Source organism: Vipera berus, assembly GCF_964194415.1.
Source record: "Vipera berus genome assembly, chromosome: 2".
Taxonomy (NCBI): domain Eukaryota; kingdom Metazoa; phylum Chordata; class Lepidosauria; order Squamata; family Viperidae; genus Vipera; species Vipera berus.
In genome coordinates this window covers 208,897,570-208,912,011 of record NC_138203.1, presented here as the reverse complement: position 1 = coordinate 208,912,011, position 14,442 = coordinate 208,897,570, and positions in this window count along the sequence as shown.

Genomic DNA, 14,442 nt, shown 5'->3' with positions numbered 1-14,442 from the left:
ATTTCATGGGGAACAGTATTGCATAAGGTAGGTGCCACAGCAAATGTAGATCCCTGACACCCACCAAATGTAGATCCCTGGCCAATGGTACCTGCAACGTTCTTTCTTGTGAGTTCTGATTGAGATCTGATTGAGATGGGCTGATGTAAGCAGAGAAAAGCTATCCCTCAGATAGCTCAGTCCCACGCCATGAAAGGCTTAAAAATTAATTTCCATTTCCAACTATCCAGATTTGAAGATCAGAGACTCCTATTTTCTTTCACACTTTGGGTTTTTTTTCCTGAAAAGGGGTAGAGAACACATGTAAGAACAAGCAATCACTGCAACATAAGGTGCTTATTTTTATGAGACCACACATTTAGTACATAAATCTGCTACATAAATGGAAATGCCCAACTCTCCAAGCTTAGATAAATCATTTGGATCATCTTAACCTATTATTGTTTAAATCCCAGGTTGATCAGGTTAGCTAAAGGCATTTTGCCCTCCAGAAAATTTAGACAGCAGAGCATAGAGACTCAGCACTGGAATACAATCATTCTTTGTTAGCCAATTGATTTTTTTTTTGTCTTCCTTTACAGCTTGTTCTGTTCTTTTTGTGAAAGAATGTTGAGCAACTTCCTAAAGAACAAGGAGACCAACTTGTTCTATTTGTTAGAAAAAGTAGACAAGGTTAATAGAAAAGAATTGATAACTGGAGCCTGTTTTTACTACAAAACTGGGAATGATAAGATTTACATTCAAGAGCATTTCAAAGGCATCAAATTTGAAGTCAGACAGGATCCCCACAAATGATTTGTGGCATCATCCAGAATTCCAGAATAAGGGCAGGCTTTATGTCACTTCAACAGTGGCTTAGTGATACAAGCGATCTAGCACTGAGGAGCGAGGGGGGGGTAATGTACAGTGGTTCTATCTATTCCACAGGTTATTACCACAAATACTCTGAGGCTTATCATAATTTGTTATTAATAAATCATTCACTTTTATTCTCCCTTATTGGATATGCCTCAAGCCTATTTCCATGGAAGCTTTGGAACATTTTGCTACCAGAATTACAGTTTAAAAGCATTTACACGTATGATGTACTTACAGAAGAATAGCAAAGATGGTATGTTTTATCTCTCAGCTATGCACTTAAATATTCTTTCACAGGTTTGCTGCTATGTGAAAATTGTCCCCCATCCTTGTCCTTTAGTCATAGATTTTGTTTACCTAAAATTTAAATACATGCATATTTTTTTTTAAAAAAAAAACATTTTCTCCCTAAGCACCTTATCAATAGCAGCTGCATTGTGCAAAATCAGAGAGTGGTGCATTGCCCAGAAGCTTTGATCTGCTGCACTTGATTTGATGGCTGGGCAGTTCAAGAACTTTCCACACTCATTTACTGAAGTAACTCCTACGGTTCCTCTGGAGGACATTGAACCCCAAAGTATTTATAAGTGTATAGTAATAGAGCCTTGCAAATCTGAATGTGGTTCTCTCCTCCCTCTCTTTATGTTCATGAGAAGCACGGAGGGTCTTATCTGAGATACTTACTTGGGTTTGGCTTCAGCCTCAGATTTCTTTTATCTGATCATTTGTCTTGGCTGTGGCTCTTCCAGGAGAGGATTGGTATATTTTAGTAACACATTTATTAGATGTACATGATGCAGATCTAAACTAGAGACTTGCCCTCTTGGACTGTAACTAAAAATAGCCACTAAGAAGAATGAAGAAATTTTTCAAGGCCAATAATTGTTCTTTTTTCCCCCAAGCTCATGATTTCCTTATTATAAATTATTATACAGCTTGATGGTTTAATTTCATCTGCTTTTTATTTTTTTAAATGCTGACTTCATTTTTAATGTATTTTTTGTTATCTGTACCATGAACTACCATAATAACAACATAATTAAATGTAATATAAATATCATTCATAAATTAGTAAATCAACATGCGTTCAGAATATACAAGTTAATCCAAGGATTAACAGTTAGAAAATGCTATTTATAGATACTGAATTAATATATTTTACCTATTATACACACAAAAAAATCCAAAGCCCTTTGCTATAATTATTTTAATGCTACTCCACTGTTTTGCTGCTTAATAAATTATTAAATATATAATCAATGATTATATGTCAACTCCATCGCCATTCAACTGTGGAGTCTGGCTGTCATAAAAATTAAACCTCCTTTTACCTTATTTAAATATATGCTGAATCCTCTGTGTACTCTGCCAAGTATTTAAATTAAAGGACCTTTTAGCTATATGCAGTAATTAGTAAGTTACATATTTGTTCCTGATGCTTTAAATTTATTCATTTTTAATATGCTCTTGCAGCATTATGAGAATAACCATAAAAGCATATCACCCGTATTACATTTATCAGTGGATTCATATTCTCCCATTTCTAAAAAGAATTAATACCACATGTAGAATTTATTCCTGGCTGAGTATAATGACAGTATTGGTCCATTTTTTTTTTTTATTGAAAAGTTTTAAAAATACAGTTTTCCTTTAAAAAACCCCCTTCCCCCTCCCTCCTCCCCTCCCTACCTCCCCCCTTCCCCCCCACCTCCCCCTAACCCCCCTCCCCCCCCGGACTTCCCAGAGCTAAATACAAGGTATATATATATAAAAAAGCAATCATAAACAACCATATACTAACAACTATAAATTCTAAAATCCCTCACTCTCTAACTTATATAGGATCAAACAAAACTTAGCATTATTAAATATATATAGAAGACAAAATAAAAAAAGAAAAAAGAAAACGAAAGAAGACTTATTCAAATGCTAGATAAAACTTCTTGACCCTATACTTATTCTGGATAAACTCAATCCATTTTCTCCATTCCATAATATAATGTTCTTGCGAGTAATCTTTCAAATAGGCCGAAATCTTCGCCATCTCTGCCAAGTCGGAAACCTTTAAAATCCACTCTTGTATAGTCGGCAGTTCCTCTTTCTTCCAATATTGACCTATCAAAAGTCTTGCTGCCGTAACTAAATTCAACATCAACTTAGAGTCCACAACTGTAGCGTCAACAATTATTCCCAACAAAAAAAATTGCGGACAAAACTTTATCCTCCGTTTAAAAATCTTCTGCATATTCCACCAGACTTTTATCCAAAAAGCCTTGACCTTTTTACATGTCCACCATATGTGAAAATATGTTGCCTCTTCATCACCACACCTCCAACATTTAGGCTGATAATTCGGATACATACTTGCAAGCTTTTTAGGATCTAGATGCCATCTATAAAACATTTTGTAAAAGTTCTCTCTTAAACTTTGAGCTTGAGTGAATTTTACATTCCTCACCCAGATCTTTTCCCACGTGTCCATTGTAATAACTTCCTGAATGTTTTGGGCCCATTTTATCATACAATCCTTAACAAGCTCTGTTTCTGAATCGATCTCTATCAATGCAAGATATATCCGTTTAATATGTGCTGGTCCTTGATTTCTAATTTGCTTTATGAAATTTTCATCAGTCGTTGCAAATCCATTTTTTTGGTCTTCTTTCCACCTGGCCTGTAACTGAATATATTGAAACCAAGTCTGAACAACCTTCTCTTCTCGCAAGAAACTATATGATTTCAAGCACCAAATATTCCTTTCCAAACTTAAAATTTCCTTGTAAGTAGTCTCATCATGTTTGAAACCAGCATGTATATTTTCTATTGCGTGTTTTGGGATTGCCCACAATGGTATCTTGCTGCTTAACTTATGTCTATACTTCTTCCAAACTCTCAGCAATGCCTGTCTTAAAATATGCATCCTAAACACAGTATCTACCTTCTTATCATACACCAAATATGCATGCCAGCCAAACAACAGATCATGGCCCTCAAGATTTAATAACCTCGATTGTGTCAAATTAATCCAATCACTTATTCCTACTAGTGCAGCAGCTTCATAATATAATTTAAAATTAGGCATTTTAAGGCCACCTCTCTCACGAGTATCCTGCATAATCTTAAGTTTAACTCGTGGCTTTTTCCCTGCCCACACAAATTTATTGATACCACGCTGCCATTCCTCCAAGTTAGAGTCTTTCTTAAGAATCGGTATCATTTGAAATAAAAATAAAAATTTGGGCAGGACATTCATTTTCACTGCTGCAATCCGTCCCAACAAAGACAATTGCAATTTTTCCCAACTCTCCAGTTCTTTTTGAATTTTCCCCCATAACTTTTCATAATTATTTTTATATAGCTTTGTATTAGAGGGCGACAAAATCACCCCCAAATATTTAACCCTTTTAACAATCTCAAATCCAGTTAATCCTTCTAGGAGAGCCTTCTGCGAAACTGTCATATTTCTAGCCAAAATTTTAGTTTTCTGTATATTTACTTTAAATCCAGAAACCTTCCCATATTGTGTTATTATCTCCATAGTATTGGTCCATTTTTATTGAGTCTTGTGATCCTACCATGAATTGATGCATTCCATACTTCTGTACGAGGCTGTTCCATTCGTTTTTAAACCTACATTTTCCTAGATCTTCTGTTTCCAAGTAGGATGTATTTTTGCTATGTCCGTTGTTATATCTTCATTTTCAATTACAAGTAATACTTTACTCTGAATTTTTATCTTTTGTTATGTAGCCGATAATATTGATACCAATAAGATATGTTAGTATTGGATTTCCTTGCTGCTTAAACTTCTTTCTGAAATGTCTTCTAAATAATTGCCCTGTTTTTGCTTTATGAAGAATCAAATCATGCACTTGATGGCTTTCTTCAGATTCACTCTCTCTTTCAACAAGGTGGCTATTAGTGGCCCAAAGGAATTTATTTGGAATAGTTAGTTCAAACATTCTACATCTGCATGTTTTTGATTTTATTGTTTTCATTTTAGAAGTTCATTAAACAAACTCTTGACTTTTATTCCTTCAATATATATCAGACTCTAGCCTGCTACAGATCATCTTCTATGGATTAAAACATATACTGAATAAGCCCAGAGAATATTCTGGAGATTGAATACGGATAGTAATAAGCTGATATAGATGTCATCAGAATGGATGGTCTCTAGGTGTATTTTCTAAGGACAATCCAATCAGATTTGAGTTACCAGTTGAAAATGAATTATACATTTATTCCTTTACTTATTTGTTTGGAAGTAATCAACATTGAATTTAGTGAGACATAGCTTTCAATAAATAAATGTAGGGTTGCATTGTCAGGAAGTTTATCACTTGATTTAGATTTAAATATGTATATTCTGCAATTTGTTCAGGTCAGGAAACAATGTGTAATACTTACTGTGTTCAGTTTTGGGCCAGAAAAGCTTTCTGGAGAAATCTTCAGGGTTGTTCTTCATTTGAAACAACCATTGAGACAACAAAACAAGTCTTCATTTTAAAACCCTCTTTCATAGGTGTCCACACTGAAGGTGTGTTGTGACATTGTGATGCAAACTCTGCCTCTTGCATATTTGCATGCAACTTTGTAATGTCAGTATGAAAAGGCAGAACTTATGTTATTATGGCACATATTTCATAATTTTGGCATCATCTTGGCTCCCTGTGAATGACTCCACATTTATTTAGAATAGTAGTAAACACAAACTTCTCCAACGATTATTTCCAAGGAAATGTATGAAAGATATGACGACCAAACTTTTTATCTTCCTGTAAGGTCACTGGCCCTTACTTGAACTTGAGATACCCTATCAATCTAATCAGATAACCCAAGTGGAGGCTTCTTAGAAAGCTCTTTATTTGATCAAATAAGATGGCTGGGTGACAGACAATCTGGAACGCTGGCAGAGTTACATTCAGAAGTGCCACACCTTAGAAAGTTAGTAGCATTGCTTTATAAACTTTGTTAGCCAATGAAAATCAGACAACAGAGCCATTACATCATAAGGAAGACATCAATCATTCCTGTACACTCCCTTATTCCCTCCTCCAGTACATCCCATCCATGTACATGTTTCCCGCGCTTGCATGAAACTTGTCCCTGACGCAAACGCTGATTACAAAAGCGAGCTAGCAATAGTTAGGCTAAACAATTTCTTTTTGTTCCAGTTACAGAACCCTTCATTCCATTTCTAGATTTTGAAAAACTGATTTATTTATCTGTGTTTCCTCCTCTTAATTTTACATATTGTTGGCAGCTATATCCAAAATATTCACCAGAAACTGTGGCATGATGAGGATTAAATTATGAAGCAACAATGAATTCTAACAAAAATAGGCAGAATTTGGTACTTAAGGATTTTTGAGCTTGTAATATGATTCTGAAAGGTCCAAACAGCCCAGTAGTGGCATCTAACTATGCAAGATACAGAATTGTCATTGGCTTGAATGAAATTCAATTCAAATCCACAGAAACTGTACCACAAAACGATAAATTATACAGACCACTGCTACACCCATTAAATGACACATTTCAATGACATTCTAGAAGGCTGCCAATCTTGGGTTTGAAGCTGAAAGCCAAAAGAGACTGCTAATGCAAAATGGGGCTTTCTTGCAACTGCCTTTGTTTGTTTGTTTTTAACTGAGCACTAAGGGGCCCTTGGATTGTCTTAGCATGGCATACAGAGAGCTACAGTAAGGTAACTGAAGCCTGATGCCACAATTGTGCAAACTTAAGCCTTCTTCCAGAGCTGGCTCAGGGAGAAGATGCTAAGAGGAGAGGGAGAGAACAGAGTTGCATGTGCCATATTATCTATCTCAGTGTTTACAAACTTGGTGACTTGGTGATGTGCGGACTTCAACTCCCAGAATTTCCCAGCCTGCTTGGGGAACTGCATTAGGCCAACTTTTAAGATAATCTATTGGAACTGGAAGCCATAGAGTTCAACCCTGTGTTTTAACTTCTTCAGGTGAACAACAAACATCATAACTTTCAAATTCAATCATATAATTTACACTGTCCTTTATGGCAGTCTAATATACTTGCAGAAAGTCTATTTTACTATATTTGGCCTGACAGTAGATCTTGCTAACTTTTATTTCTATATTTAGTGAGGGGAAATGGTGGAGGGGGATAATTTGAAACAGAATAAATATTTATCCAGAAGTTCTTTTCAGTAGCATAGAACAAACCAAGTCAGGCTTTTTATTTATGTATCAAATTGGTTTTACAGAGAATCTGTTCAAATTTGGAGATGAGGTATATGTCACAGAATATTGCATGTAAAAATAGCTAAATGTGGGAAATAATACAAAAGCTCCTTCAATGGCAACAGTCTTGTTGAAACACCACATTTTATTGTTTTTATTTAACTCACAGCACAAATGTTGGATCATAGATATCTCATCTTACCCATGAAAAAGCAAATCCAGTCTACGGACGACTAGAAATGGGCACATGCTACTAAAGAAATACCAGTAGCACATAACACTGCATTGGTAGTGCGCGTGTCACAGAGGCCAAAAGAGTTGTTGCTGATATAATGAAAGCAACTTGTTTAGGTCAATTGCCCTTGTGGCAAATATCAAATCCCTAGTTTGACTATCAACATGCCTCCTTCACACTTGCACAAGCAGTAAAATGGGTCTTACTCTTTTTCCATGAGTGATGCCATACTGCAAAACAAACAACTGTACAGTGTTGGTTGAAAACATTATGTAGATCTGTCCTACCTAGAAGACTATTAGAATAATGGATCCATCCATAAGTATACACATGCAACTGATACGTATAGTGCAGTTAGAGTCACACAGATTGCTTCCATACCACAGAGTGTGTGGAAAGCAGATGGGGGGGAAGCATAATTTGTTGAAGAGGAGCAGAGACTCGACAATGCTGCTATTAGAAATCTTGCCTCTTACAATAATTATTTTTGGACTAGCAATCAATTGTATCCAGTGGGGAAAGTTTGTTTTGCTTTCTTTTGTAAATGCCCATAGTTTTATTTAAGCTATGATAATATGAACATTGAAGACATGCACTTTAGGAGGAATTTCCTCAACTGACAGACCTTCCAAAAATGTGAAATGCAGTATTTGAGAAAGAGATTCTGCCCGTTGTTTTTTAAAGAGTGAGGAACTGCTCTGTATTTTCTATGTGAAATTTGTATTTATGTGTCCATTGGTATGGCCTTAATGCTCCATTAAGGATGTGTTTTATTATATCGGATCCCGAGTGCAAAGCAACCGTTTCCTTAAGAGTACACATTTCTACATCATGTTATACCTGTAACATATATGAAATACAGCTTGCATGAACACAGGAAAAAAATACTTTCAGATGTCAACTGCAAATTATTTTTTTGGCTTGTAAAAATAAATTTTAAGAGGGAAAAATATCTATTTCAGCAATCTGAATATGGGATGTAAATTTCTGTTAAGTGTATATAGAAATATATTTATTCAACCATACATTCATGCCAATTCAAATTAAAAACAAAAATAAACATTTTCTGACATTTTGTTTTGGGTAGCGTGTTACTTATAAAGTATCTAAAGTTACCTATGACAGTAGCTGTGACAGTTCAGCTTGCTCTTTCTTACACTCTTGTTGTGAAGTTCATGAATACTAGCATTAGTATTCATTTGTGCATCATTTGCCTAAACTGATAATTAATATCTAATGTTGGCATCAGAAACTTTCATAAGTATGGGGTTGTTTTCTTACAAAAGGTGGCTAATGAAAAGTAATCACAACTGGAGAAATTTCCCTTATTAATGGGCTCCTTTTCATTATAAGCTCATCAGAGTATATTACAGAAAAAAGAAAAATGATCCCCTATATAAAATGTTTAAAATGCAGCAAGAAAGACAAAGGCAATAAAGTGGATAGCAGATTTTAAAAGGAATTTCCTAAAGATGAACACAAAAGAAGCCTGGCTTTTTCCAATTTAAAAATCTCAAAAATTGTCCTTCAAATAAGCAACCAATATGCTAGGAGTTCAGCACTTTGATTTCCCCAACTCCAGAGAACATCATAGCAGATTGGAACCAGGCACCAGGCTAGAAACCAGGAAACATGTGTTCTAATCCCATTTTAGGCATGAAAGCCAGCTGGGTGAGTCTCACACACACACACCCGCCTCTCTCTCTCTCCCCAACCCACCTCACAGGATCATTATTGTAGGGAAAGTAGAAGGAGTACCAGATATGTTTGCAACCTTGAGATATTTATACAAATAATAAAGGTGGGTTATAAATACAGTAAAACCTCTGAAAATTGACCCCCTCCCAAGGGTCTGAAGGAAAGTGGTCAACATTTGGAGGTGGTCAACATACAGAACAACTGTACTGATATGTACACATGCCTCATTTTATTGTACAGCTTTTATTAGAGAATGTCATACAGAAACACACTTAGTGAAAGCCCAGGAAAACACAGGAAAATCATTCACACAATACTGTAGCATACAAGACCAATGCACTTATGTATTGTTTTCTCCTGATTTGATCATTCTTTCTGTAAAAAAAATCAATGTTAGTCTGTTTCTTATTGTTTTTATGAAGGTAAAGCGGGGAAAGCACTCTCAACGCTGGCTATACCACTCAGCATATCTGGGCATTTTTTTCACAGCAAATGACTTGAACTGCATTGTCAAATGACTGACATCCTCTTCTTTTGTAATATCTGCAATTTCTGTGTCTCCTCACTCAATTCTGAAATGGTATAGGCCAGGGGTCAGGAACCTGAAACAGTGAAAAAGCCACTCAGCAGTGGCGTAGCGTGGGGGGTGCAGGGGGGGCCGGCTGCACCGGGCACAACATCTGGGGGGGCGCGCTCGACGGCGCCGGGATCCGGCAGGGCGGAGGCACCGGAGCCCCAGCCGGGAAGGGCCTGACGCCCCACGGTGCGCCACACACACACACACACACACACAACCACACAGCGTGACTCCTCCTTCAGGCCGCTCTGCCTTCGCTCCGGCGCTGGACGGAAGCCTTCTCTCCCTCCTCCCCCCCCCCGCAAAGGAGAAGGCGGCTCCTGAGCGTGCACAGAGCGCGGCCCTCCTGCAAGCCCGGGGCTCCGCTGCAGAGGCTCTCCCAAGGCGCTCCCGGGGTTGCCAAAGGCGGGGGGGGGGGCGCGGCGGGGCTTGAAAGAGGGTGGATTTCCCGTGGGGGGAGGATCGCTGCAGCGTCTCTCCGGGGGTCCCTGCTCTGGAACGAAAGCTGCGTCGGCAGGTTGCCGATCCAACCGTGCATGCAGACTTTGGGGGCGAGAGGACGTGGTCGGGTGCTTGTGCGTGTGTGTGTGTGTTTGTGGGCGCGCCCGTGCTGTCTCTGTTCTGCAAAAGGCGCTTTTTTAAAAATAAAAAATAAAAAAATAAATAAATCCTGTCCTGCTGGAATGCAGAAAAGCAGCCCTCGCCCCCCCCCATTAAAAGCTTGAACTCTTCTTCTGCCTTCAATCTCAGTTTCTGGAGCGCGAACAGGATTAAAAGACAAGGATGCGTTCAATTGGCTCGAGAGTGTGTGAATTTGACCGGACCCGGTGCGGGGAAAACGAGCGCTCAGATGCCCCCTTCCCCAAATTGGCCATAAACTGGGATTCGTTTCATGTCATTCAACCGGGGCTTCGTGAACGTCACAGAAACACACATTAACTGTGTCAAAACATTTCTCTCTCCAAACTCCCAAGCTACAGACTTTCCCTTTTATTTAAAGGGGGTTTGTTTGTTTTTTTTAAAAAAAAACTGTTTTATTTAATAAACAGCGGTTTATTTAAAGACCACATTCACACAGCACCCTAATGGCAAACCAAACGTATCATTGGGGTGACATGACAGCAAAGAATGGTGTGTGTGTGTGTGTGTGAACTTATACATCCAAAGCACCAGAAGGCAGGACAAGAAACAATAGATGGAAACTAATCAAGGAGAGAAACATCCTGGAATTAAGGAGAAACTTCCTGACAGTGAGGACAATTAATTAACCAGTGGAACAGCTTGCCACCAGAAATCGTGGCTGCTCCATCACTGGAAGTTTTTAAGAGGAGACTACTCAAATTGTATAGGGTCTCCTGCTTGAGCAGGGGGTTGGACTAGAAGACCTCCAAGGTCCCTTCCAACTCTCTTATTGTTATGGATGTGGATAAAGGTACAAAGAGAAGGAATGATAGTACCTCACTCGGAAACTCAGTTAAAGTTCCCAACTTTCTCCCTTCTGTCTGCTCCTAAGTCTTCGGCACCCAGCCTGGTGCTGACTTTGAATGACTGAAACTTTTGCTGGCAGGATGCTAAACCAACAGGTAAAGCTCAATTCCCTTACGTCAGACTGACTGGCAGTCAGGTAACAACTGCAGCCGCCGCACCTGCGGCTGCTTGCTGCTGCTGCTCCTCCTCCTCCTCCTGCTGTATTGACCCTCTGCGGCCACTCGGTTCCCCCTGCAGGAGGCGATCGGGACCGCCCCCCCCCCGACACACGTCGCCAGCAGCGAGAGTTTCCAGCCAGGCCGGCGAATCTTTGGGGTGAGGTGCCAAAGAGAAGGAGGCGGCTTGGCTTGGATAAGCAGCGTCTGGGCAGAAAATAGGTCGGGCGCCGCAGCAAGTATGAATTCCTGGGGTTCAGCCTAAGCAGGCAAAGCTGCAGGGTGGGTTGGTTGGCTTTTCCGGCTTTGGAATAACCTTGGGAAGCTGAGGCATTGTAAGTTGGAAGTCATTGTTTGTCGCCTAACATGTTGGGTCAACCCCACGCCACATGCTAAGCCATAAACCGTGGTTGGTATCCAGGGTTTAGGACAAGATGGAGAAAACTAGCCAATTGTGGGATCATAAATCTTGATGAAGCCCATCATCGCTCCATGTGATGTATGCACTCAATCTACAAACGTAGTCCAAGCCTATTCACATCTGTTGTAAGGTCATTCTCTCGTGGGGTTTATCCTGACGTCCACTAACAGTGGAACAAACATGCCCCATTAACCATTTTCAACGCCATGTCCTCTCTTTGTCTCATCCTAAATCACAGCTGAGGCACCTTAAAGTTGCCTTGTTTCAGTTTTAAACTAGCATTTTCCCTCTTCTCCAGAGACCCTTTTTTGCCTTGAACCTAACTCAGGGGTAGGCAACCTTGGCTCTTTTATGACTCATGGACTTCAACTCCCAGAATTCCTGAGCTCGTGGAAGAGACTCGAGTGCTAAAATCCACAGGTTAGGGGGCGCAAATTACTTGCCTTGCCCCGGGTGCTGACAACCCACGCTACGCCACTGCCACTCAGAAACGGTTCCCTCACAAAAGGAAAAAGTTTTCCACTCTTACATTTGTCATCCCCTCATAATGAGACTGCTGTCAGTCATTGCTTTGAAAAAGAGTCCACACTTGTCAGCGTTAAAGGATTCCTCATATTTGAAGTCACTGGCGAGGTCTGGAAACGTTTCAATGAACTCTTAAACAACCTCTACTGGAACTCCACTAGATTCCTTCTGGCAGATCTCTTGTCGCAGTTTAAATTTCTTGAACCAACCACTTGATGCTTGGAAATCTGATACCCTGAGCTTCGTTGCAAACTTTTTAGCAATTTCTTGGATCATTGGCCCAGAGATTCAGGCATTAACGGCCCTCGTTTGTTTGAACCAATGTAACGTGGCTTCATTGACTTCATCCAGCAAATTTTTTCTCCTTATCCATTGTAAATCCACAGTTTCTTTATCGTATCTCTCCAGGTACTCACCCTTTTGTTTTTGGATATTTCTACTGTCACTTGCTGACCCCAGAATGTTCTGTTGTCTTTCTTTGGCTACTGTTTCTAGAAAACGTAAAAGATCAACCTTCTCCTTTAGTGTCAGCTCGTTCAGTTCCTTCTTTTTTGCCATCATGACTCAGCTTGCACTGAGAAAAGACAAAAGAGTAAAACCTGGCACTTTCTCATATGACTTCTTTGTAATTCTATCTAAACATTGTATATTACACTTTAAAACTGTGTTTTTCTTTCTTTCACAATGGTTAGATCCATTGTAAACCATACGCTGTTGTTGGCACTTTGCTTTGATGGCCGCTGCAGGGTAAAAGGTGGAGCAGTGGGCTAATGCCTCCTTAAGTAACATCAGCTGCCTGCAATTAGTGCAGGTTCGAGTCCCACCAGGCTCAAGGTTGACTCAGCCTTCCATCCTTCCGAGGTAGGTAAAATGAGGACCCAGATTGTTGGGGGCAATTAAGCTGACTTTGTAATAATGCCGCTTGGGGTGTGTGTGTGAAAGCCCTAATAAGCAGGCATATACATAGAATGAAGGCTACTGCTAAGCTTGTAAGCCGCCCTGAGTCTTCGGAGAAGGGCGGGATATAAATGGAATTAAAATAAAATAAAAATAAAACAAGCAAAACACCTTGCATATGTGTCTGTGTTGTGTGTATATTTGTTTCATTTTTTTATTGATCCTGAAAAAGGGAAAAGGAAAAAAATTTGAAGTGGAAAAAAATTAAGTCTTTGTGCAATTTGTATTATGAAATGAATCCATAATTATCATTGTTAAACTGCCAAATCAAAGTCAAAAATATTGTATTCTTTGATATTCTTCTTGAAAGAAATTCATTGCTACCAATTCTGCATTTCACTTTTTTTGCCCTTGATGCAGACTGGATTCAACTGTCAAGTTATAGAGTAGGTGTGTCAAACTGCCGGCCTGCGGGCCAGATGCGTCACATGGAAGCCACACCCACCCCAGCTCTGGGAAGGGGAAAAAGTCACAATATGTCGTGACATGTCATGTGACATGGCGAGTTTCACACTCCTATTATAGAGAGTAAATTAATATCATGTGTCAAGGTCCAGGTGATCAAGATACAATTTACGGAGGTGGTATCAGGGAAAACCTGAAGGGAACAAAATCATATGTAACTTATAGAAGACTATGGTTTAAGATTCCTACACCCATCTTAGATTGCCAGTGAAAAGATCTAGTCAAGACATGACACAGCTGCAGACTTTGATCAAACAATGGACAGACCTTCTAATGCCCACAGGCAGTGGTGGGATTCAAATATCTGAACAACCAGTTCTCTGTGTGGATGCCGCTTCCAGAAGTCTGTTCTGGGACTGGGCTACAAAAAATTAGCTACCAGTTCTGCCAAAGTGGTGTGAACCAGCTGAATCCCACCACTGCCCACAGGCTGAATCGCTATATTGTTCCATTGGAAGCAGGTCCTCCCTTATTGAAAGATTAGCTTCGTCAAGTCTTCTAAATGTGCTTCATTCCAAATAATCAAATCCATACCTTCACAAGGGCTGAACTCTTTTGAAATGTATTGACAAGTATTGTTAATCATCATTACATGTAAACCCTGAGGGTCTTTAACTGTGTCCTCTCTCTAATTCTAATTACATTCCATTAGTTGGATGTATAGTATCTGATTTTCTGCAGTAACATGGTTAGCGTCTTGCATCCTAATAAGTTTCTTCCTTCAATGAAAGAATCCATTTTCAGTTCTACAAAGTCCTCAATGGCTTTTCATTAGATTCTAGAATAGCACAGTCAGATTATATGTGGAATATTGGATAGGTTATTAGATACAGACATTTCAAATG